The sequence below is a fragment of the Aethalodelphis obliquidens genome, unplaced genomic scaffold (genome assembly GCF_003676395.1).
Source record: "Aethalodelphis obliquidens isolate GAN/ISIS:26980383/991018 unplaced genomic scaffold, ASM367639v1 scaffold2, whole genome shotgun sequence".
NCBI lineage: Eukaryota > Metazoa > Chordata > Mammalia > Artiodactyla > Delphinidae > Aethalodelphis > Aethalodelphis obliquidens.
In genome coordinates this window covers 19276434-19285720 of record NW_020837946.1, presented here as the reverse complement: position 1 = coordinate 19285720, position 9287 = coordinate 19276434, and positions in this window count along the sequence as shown.

The window sequence follows — 9287 nt, the reverse complement described above, 5'->3', positions numbered from 1 at the left end:
AACACTATCAACAGAGTGAAAAGGCAAACCACAGAATGGGAGAAAACATTTGACATCATATATCCTATAAGGGGTTAATATCCTTATAAAAAATTCCTACAACTCAACAAAACACAAACAAACAAGCAAACAACCTAATTCAAAACTAGGCAAAAGAATTAGAGAATAAACATTTCTCCAAAGAACATAAACAAAGAGCTTATCACTAATAATTAGGAAAATGTAAATCAAAACCACAGTGAGGTACCACTTCACACATATTATGATGATAATTATAAAGAAAAAGAAAAGAATGAAAGAAAGAAGAAAATACCAAGCACTGGCAAAGATACGGAGAAGCTACAACTCTTGTGCACTGATGGTGGGTATGTAAGATGGTGTAGCCACTGTGGAGAACAGTGTGACAGTTCATCAAAAAATTAAACATAGAATTACCTTATGATCCAGCAATTCTACTTCTAGGTGTATACCCAAAAGAACTGAAAGCAGAGAAACAAATATTTGTACACTAATGTTCATAGCAGCACTATTCACAGTAGCCAACAGGTGAAAGCAACCCAAATACCCATCAGCAGATGAATGGATAAACAAACTGTGATCTACCCCTACAATGGAATATCATTCCGTCTTAAAAGGGAATAAAATTCTGATACATGCAACAGCATGGATGAACCTTGAAAACATTATACTAAGTGAAATAAACCAGACACAAATGTTATATGATTCCACTTATATGAAGTACCTAGAATAGTGACATTCATAGAGACAGAAAATAAAATAGTGTTTACTAGGGGCTGGGGGGAAAGGGGAAAATGGGGAGTTATTGTTTAATGGGTACATAATTCAGTTTGGGATGATGAAAAGGTTCTGGAGATGGACAGTGGTGACAATTGTACAACAATGTGAATGTACTTAACGCCACTAAACCGTACACTTTAAAATGGGTAAAATGGTAAATTCTGCGTTATGTATATTTTACCACAATTAAAAACAAAAAACCTCGTTCCAAAAAGGCAAACTTGAACCACTGGACCCACCTACCTGTAACTTCTTAAGTGAGATAATTAAATGTCTTTTTTTTGTATAAACTACTTTTAGTTGGGTATTTCATTACTTGCAACAAAAAACATCCAAAGTGCTACAGAGAGGTCGGGCAAGGGTAAGCAGAGGTCCTGAATGAGGGTCTGTACAATAAATAAATCCCTTTGTTGTTTAGCGGGTACATAGAGAGAAGGTCTAAAATCGAGATGGAGGCTGGTATTTCTTCCTTCTTCCCCAACCCAAGCCTCCTGCTGCTCAACATGTATTATGGAAGGAAACATGTCCTGGGATCATCCTGTGCTTCTCGTATCCTTGGGTGAAACAGGAGTCAAGAGTGTCAAGGGTGGGACTTAGAACGGCCAAGAAAGTCTACCAAATCAGCTGGATTGGGTAGTTGGAAGTCAGAGAGCTCTTCTGAGCTCGACCAGCAACTCTCACTTTGAGTCATCCTTCACACTCTCCCCTCTCCCACACACACACCCCCCCATCATTCAGGTTTGACAAAAGGGCACTCATGCAGAATGGGGAAATGACTATGTCACCTAGACAAAACAAAGAATTGGACTCATTCCTTCAACAGTATTGAGAACCTACTCTTCCAGGGCTTTGGGTATATAAACAATCAAAACAGAGAGTGCCTCACCCTGGCACAGCCCCTGTTCATAGGGCTTGTCTCTGAAGGGTCTTGGGCAGGAGGGGCTCTGGCTCTGAGCAGCCTACTAAGGAAGTAAGGAAACAAGGGGAACTGAACTTCACTGTCACCAAACTTTTACCAGCTTCCAATCCCTTTCATGTTAACAACTCTCTGACCATTAAATCAAGGAGACAGCAGCTGTGGCTATGACAAGAGGCCTCTCCAGGCAGACATAGGCAAACCTCTGAGCTTCAGTAACCACTACCCTTAACTCACGAAAGTGCTTTTCCTTTTGCAGTCAACAAGCAGGATTGGGCTTCCCTGGTGGCACACTGGTTGAGAGTCCGCCTGCCGATGCACGGGACACGGGTTCGTGCCCTTGTCCGGGAAGATCCCACATGCCACAGAGCGGTTGGGCCCGTGAGCCATGGCCACTGAGCCTGCGCATCCGGAGCCTGTGCTCCACAATGGGAGAGGCCACAACAGTTAGAGGCCCGTGTACCGCAAAAAAAAAAAAACAAGTAGGATTAATTCAACAATAATCCCTTGTTCCAAGCTCACTCTGTCAGGCACTGGGCTAAACTCAGGATCAAGCATGACTTAGGTGCTCTGGCTGAGTCTTCAGAACAGCTTCTGATTCAGCAGGAGGGAAAGGCAAGGGAATGTGTATTTACAAAACACCCAAGTTGCCAGAGGGACCAATGGTGTCCTGACAGGACAAGGCAAACGGACAGGACGGCTCGCTGAGATGACTGTCGGTGGGAGGAGGCCACTCTGGTGCCAGGAACGCTGCTCTTTCCTCCCTGAACAAGGGCTAGAGGAAACATGGTTCTCCAAGGAAAACAAGAGGATAAAATAAGCCCAGAAGCAATGAGGCAAAGGCTGAGTTGTACTTACGTGAACTATTAATATTTATCCCTGGCTCTTACACTCTCTCTCACATACACATATAAAGACAGTCTTGGGGGCTTCCCTGGTGGCGCAGTGGTTGAGAGTCCGCCTGCCGATGCAGGGGACAGGGGTTCGTGCCCCGGTCCGTGAAGATCCCACGTGCCGCAGAGCGGCTGGGCTCGTGAGCCATGGCCGCTGAGCCTGCGCGTCCGGAGCCTGTGCTCCGCAAAAAGACAGTCTTGGCATAAATAATCGACCAGCCAAGCCATCACTAGGACAGGGCATGCTTTTGAGTTGCTGATTTCTTTCTTCCCTCCCATCTTTCCAGGCTTAAGTCCCACTGTGTCAGGGCCCAGCAGCTTTCTGCCTAGATCTGCCCGCTGAGTCTGAGCTGGACCCACTTGCTTCCAGTTCCTATACTTACACTAACAGCATCTGTCTTTTTTCTCTGTCCCCAAAGCTTATGACATCTTCCTCCCCCACAATCCCTCCCCAGACTCTGCAGGATGGGCTCCCTTTTCTCATGACATCAGTACAGCCACCAGCCTCTCTTGGATGATGAGAAGAAGTACCTCCAGTTTGCACATCACATTGAAGCGCATCACATGTAGGCCCACAAGGAGGACCACATCATCACACAATAGCAAAGCCAGGGGAAACCTAGAGGCAACCCCCTCAAGGCCAACTCTTTTAATACATAAATGAGGAAACTGAGGGCCAAGCAAAGCAACTTGACCAAAATCTCCTGGCTAAATAGTAATGGAACTGGAATGAAAATTCCTAGTTCATTTCTTCAGATATTTTGCTTTTCTAATGGTAAATTTTTAGACATCTTATGAATGAATGGATAATACATAGATTGAACTTCTCAGAGCATTCTGCTCACTCGGCAGGGCCAGTCTACCTCTTCAGTGCCTAGACTCATCTGTGTTGGCACTGGGGTTTGGAGTCTCCATCATCTTCTGCTAGAGGTAAGGGCCAGTTGAGGCTTGGGGCACAGGTGTGGGAGCAGGCTCAGGTGCGGTTACCCTATTCTGCGCTGGCAGCCAGGGTAGTTAAGAGGCAATCGGAGCCCAACACAAAGTTCAAAGACAGGCCAAACTAAACCCTGTGTTGAGACACACGCTCTATCGCACAAGGTTGATTTAGAAAAGCAGAATCACTAGAAGGAGGGATTTGTTAGCAGGGATCTGACTATAGCAATTGGGAGCTGGTTTTTTGTTGTTGTTTGTTTGTTGTTTGTAAACAACAGAAATTTATTTCTCACGGTTCTGGAGGCTGAAAGTCCAAGATTAAAGCACTGGCAGATTTGGTGTCTGGTGAGAACACCCTTCCTGGTTCATAGACCTGTCTTTTCACATGGTGAGGAGTTTCCAGCATTTCTTTTTTTTTTTTTTTTTTAATTTTTTGGCCGCACCTCGTGGCATGCAGGATCTTAATTCCCCGACCAGGGATTAAACCGACGTCCCCTGCAGTGGAAGTGTGGAGTCTTAACCACTGGACCACCAGAGAAGTCCTGGGAGCTGGTTAAATAGTCTAGAGCAGGCTGTTGACTTTGCTTCTGGTTCTGGGACCTGAAAAGTGGCAGGACAGACAGCTGAGAAGGAAAGATGCACTGGAAGTGGAGAAGAGCGAGGACAGACTGAAAGTTGTGTGGGGCTCTCGCAGCCCCCAAGCTCAGGCTGAGGATGGCCTGCCTGCTGGAGAAGCTGGCTCCTGTGTCACAAAGATCAGCACACTCCCGGCTCAGGAGTGTGCGGGGCTGTGGACCCGTTTCCAGCCAAGCCAGCAAAAGCAGCCAGCAGATAAGCACAGCAACGTCCCAGCGGCGCTGACCTTCCAGAGCATAAAAAAATGCAGCTTCTGCCCTACCCCAGCCCTCCAAATCCCACGCTAAAATCTCTTCTGGCCAATCACTAACCTGGAGCTATGCAAGGAAGGGCATCGGGGGAAGCATAGCTCCAGCTGAACTAAATGGACTCCGTACAAATCTTTCACACGGATATATGTTACCTATGAAAAGGAATCTAAAGAAAAAGGAATGTTTACCACAAAAGTTTGGATCATGTTTTTTTAAGGTTTCGGTCCATCAGGAAGGAGCACACTGGGGATTTTGAGGGTCCTAATAATATTCTCTTTCTTTACCTAGATCACAGATATCTGGGGTTCATTGTACTTTCATTCTTTAAGCTATAAACATAAGTTTTCTACAAGCTGTAGTATGTGTGCTATTCACAATAAAAATGCTTTTAATCATTAAAATAAAGGGGAAAACTATGAAGAAAATTATCAAAAGCACAAAGGGACAACTCCCATCATTTCAAGGAACCCTGGCAGGGAGTTGGGCAGAGGCTTCTACATCCTATAGTTCTGGGGTCAGAATTCAGCAGATTAGAAGACAATATCATCATGCACTACTTCTAGGAGAGTAAATAGGTGCAACCTTTAGAGGAGCAATTTGATCACACTTATTTTAGTGCACACACCCTCTGATCAAGGAAATGTACTTCTAGAAATGTACCCTATAGAAATACCACAGGGCTTCCCTGGTGGCGCAGTGGTTGAGAATCTGCCTGCCAATGCAGGGGACACGGGTTCGAGCCCTGGTTCGGGAAGATCCCACATGCCGCAGAACAACTAGGCCCGTGAGCCACAACTACTGAGCCTGCGCGTCTGGAGCCTGTGCTCCGCAACAAGAGAGGCCGCGATAGTGAGAGGCCCGCGCACCGCGATAAAGAGTGGCCCCCGCTCGCCGCAACTAGAGAAAGCCCTCACACAGAAACGAAGACCCAACACAGCCATAAATAAATAAATTAAAAAAAAAAAAAAAAGAAATGCCACATAAGTGGACAAATGTATATAGGCTATTTGTTGCAGCTTTATTTATAAAATGCAAAGCTTAGAAACAACCTAACGTTCATCAATAGGGAAATGGCTAGTTCAACTATGAAGGTGCGTCCACACCATGGAATACATTGAAGGCAGTGGTTTAAACATAAGGTTAAAACCATGATGCTAAGTGGAAGAAGCCAGAACAGAAGACCACATGTATGAGTCCATTAAAATAAAATGCCCAGAAAAGGCAAATCTATAGCGTCAGAAAGCAGATTAGTGGCTGCCTGGGGCTGGGAATGGGAGCAGGGCGTGACTGCAGACAGGCACTAGGGTTCTATTAAGGGTGATGGAAATACTCTAAATCTGAATTGTGGTAAAAGTTGTACAACTCTGTGAATTTACTAAAAATCATTAGATCTTGTACTTAAAGCCGGTCAATTTTATATTAAGTAAATTATACTTCAATAAAACTGTTTTTAAAAATCTTTTTAAAATAATGAAGTAGTTACAGTCGGCCCTCCATATCCATGGGTTCTGCATCTGTGGATTCAACCAACCATGAATTGAAAATATTTGGAAAAAGCATTCTAGAAAGATTCAAAAAGCCAAACTTGACTTTGCTATCCATCAGCAAGTATTTTCATAGCATTTACATTGTGTTAACTATTATAAGGTATCTAGAGATGATTTAAAGTATACAGGAGGATGTGCAGAAATTATATGCAAGTACAATGCTATTTTATATAAGGGACTTGAACATCCATGGAGTTTGGTACCCATGGCAGGGGGTCCTAGAATAAATACCCTGTGATACTGAGGGTTTGTTGTATATGAAAGGACATGGGAAGATCTTCAAGAAATAATGTTAAATGAAAAATGAAAGTAGAGGGCTTCCCTGGTGGCGCAGTGGTTGAGAGTCCGCCTGCTGACGTAGGGGCCGCGGGTTCGTGCCCCAGTTCGGAAGGATGCCACATGCCGCAGGGCGGCTGGGCCCGTGAGCCATGGCCGCTGGGCCTGCGCGTCCGGAGCCTGTGCTCCGCGGCGGGAGAGGCCACAGCAGTGAGAGGCCCGTGTACCGCAAAAAAAAATACGTAGTAAATGGCTTATCCATTTGTATAAAAACATTATAATATATATGGTTTTATAAGTGTTCAAAAAATATCTGGGAGGATATATACCAAACTGTTAAAAGGAGTTATTGTTAAAGAGAACTGGAAGGTAGAGTAACATTCATGATTAATTCATGCAGTTTTGCATTGTACCAATTTATTTGGTTGGGGCAGAGTTTTTCCAAAAACAAGGGAACTGAGGCCTGGTGTCTGTGGATGGGACCTGTGGGCTAGCATGGATATAGGCCTCCTTATGGACGAGGAGGCTGGGCTTTGTGGATATGCCCATTTCTATGCCTTTATATTTTCTCATTGAATAGTATCAGTCCTTTTTTTTTTTTTTTAAACTTCATTTCTTGGTAAAGTTGCTTTTGAAAAACATCACCTTAGTCTCAAGTAAGTTAAGCACTAGGGACCCAAAAGAGAACTAAGAAGCATTCAAGGCCATTGGAGCAGTATTTCTAATGTATTTCTATAATAATTTCGATATCCGTGTTTAAAATGGACTCCTTGCTTAAAATGCAGCTTTACGGGTAAGCCCTGAATGGATCCGGGTCCTGGCAAGAACCAGGTGGCATAGTGGAGCTGGGCAAGGAGAGAGAGTTTCATCAAACTCATGAGAATTGAATAAAGGGACCTTTAACAAAAGTGTGAGAAGGGTTTGGGGAAAGTAATGAGCAATGGTCAGCACCCCAAGGCCAGTAACGACTGAGAGCTGTTACTATCCCTAGACCTAAGGAGTGAGGTAGGGAAGCCATTGCAGGAGCCCAGAGGGAAAGCTGTATGATAAGGCCTAGCTGACAAGAGCCAATCCCAGCATCCAGCAGGGACAAAGCTGGGACAACAAATGCCCTGACTTGAAGCTTCTGCCCACAGATACCCGACCAGGGCTCCTATCAGCTGAGCTGAGAAACCAGAGGACAGGGAATCCACTAAGGCCTTCCATATTGGTCAGCAGCCCAGGGCATAGAGTGTGGTAGAGAAACGCAGAGAATGGATCCGGAAGAACAAACAGAAGGTACCCAACTCACCAGCCCAGCTTAAGGTTAAGGTCAGGTGATAGTCCCAGGCCCAAGGAATCTGAATGGCTGAGGGTGGGTCCTTGGAAATTTGGAGCCCAAGATGAGTCTGATCAAGACTCAAGTTTATTTTGGTGGGAATGTAAGTTGGTGCAGCCACTATGGAAAACAGTATGGAGGTTCCTCAGAAAACTAAAAATAGAATTACCATATGATCCAGCAATCCCACTCCTGGGCGTATACCCCGACAAAACTATAATTCAAAAAGATACACACACCCTATGTTCACAGCTGCACTATTCACGACAGCCAAGACATGGAAACAGCCTAAATGTCCAATGACAGATGAATGGATAAAGAAGATGTGGTACATATATATACAGTGGAATACTACTTAAACATTAAAAAGAATGAAATAATGCCATTTGCAGCAATATAGATGCAACCAGAGATTATCATACTAACTGAAATAAGTCAGAAAGAGAAAGACAAATACCATATGATATCACTTATACATGGAATCTAAAATGTGACACAAATGCACCTATCTACAAAACAGAAACAGACTTACTGACTTAGAGGTCAGACTTGTGGCTGCCAAGGTGGAGGGGGTATGGGGAAAGGGATGGACTGGGAGTTTGGGGTTAGTAGATGGAAACTATTACATATAGAATGGATAAACCACAAGGTCCTACTGTAGAGCACAGGGAACTGTATTCAATATCCTAGGATAAACCATAATGGAAAAGAATATTAAAAAAATGTATATATGTGTAAAACTAAGTCATTCTGCTGTACAGCAGAAATTAACACAACATTGTAAATCAACTATACTTCAATAAAAAATAAATTTTCAAAAAGTCAATGTTATTAAAAAAAAAACTCAAGTTTAAAACCCATTGACTCAGAAGCAATGGTGGCAAAGCTTTTCAAACTGGAGATGAGAAATGTCCTGTTGAAATTAAAATTGTCTGTGAGGATGATTCTTTCCCTTGAGGGTATGTATTCTACTTCCTCTCTCTCTCCACATACACCCTCTCTCTAAGACCCCCACAACTCCCCTTAGCTGACCTCTAGCCAAAAGCAAGGTGGCCTTCCATGGGGCCTCCTCCTGACCATTCCATCTGCCCAAGTTGGGGCAGATGTGGTGGTGGGGAGGGGATGCGGGGAGGTGCAGACATCACTGCCCCAACCTAAGTCCCCTCCCCCTGCAGCTTCAGAAACATGCACAAGGCACCTTCCCGGAGAAGACAGACGCATCACTGATTTCCCAACAGAGCCTTGCAAAGTCTGATGTCAGACACATTCCCCTGGCCATAAACAGCAGCACCGGTTTCCTAGCAAAGCTGACTCTGTGCCAAGCTGACCCAGCGTTTGGGTCAAACTCTTGATTCCCACAAGGTGTCCTGTCCCATGTTTGTTCTCTATTCCCACTACAGCAATAATACCAGCTGGCGTTTCTAGAGGACTTGCTTGGAGGTCCAGCATTATGCTAAGGGATTTACTTCATTAGACTATACAGTTGGCTATGGTACTTGGACACCTCTACTACCCCCTGCCTAACTCCCTTGCCCAAGTGTCCAAGTCAACTGCCAAAAATGAATAAGAATGACTCCCAGGGAGCTTCTGAAAGCTTCCAGGGTCTCAGTGTCATAGTAGCTCCCAGGGACCAGGGTCAAGGTTGCATAAAATACCTCTGTTTATGGGAAGATTCTACTAATTCCGCTTCGGACATATACATGTAATGAGTGTGTTTGT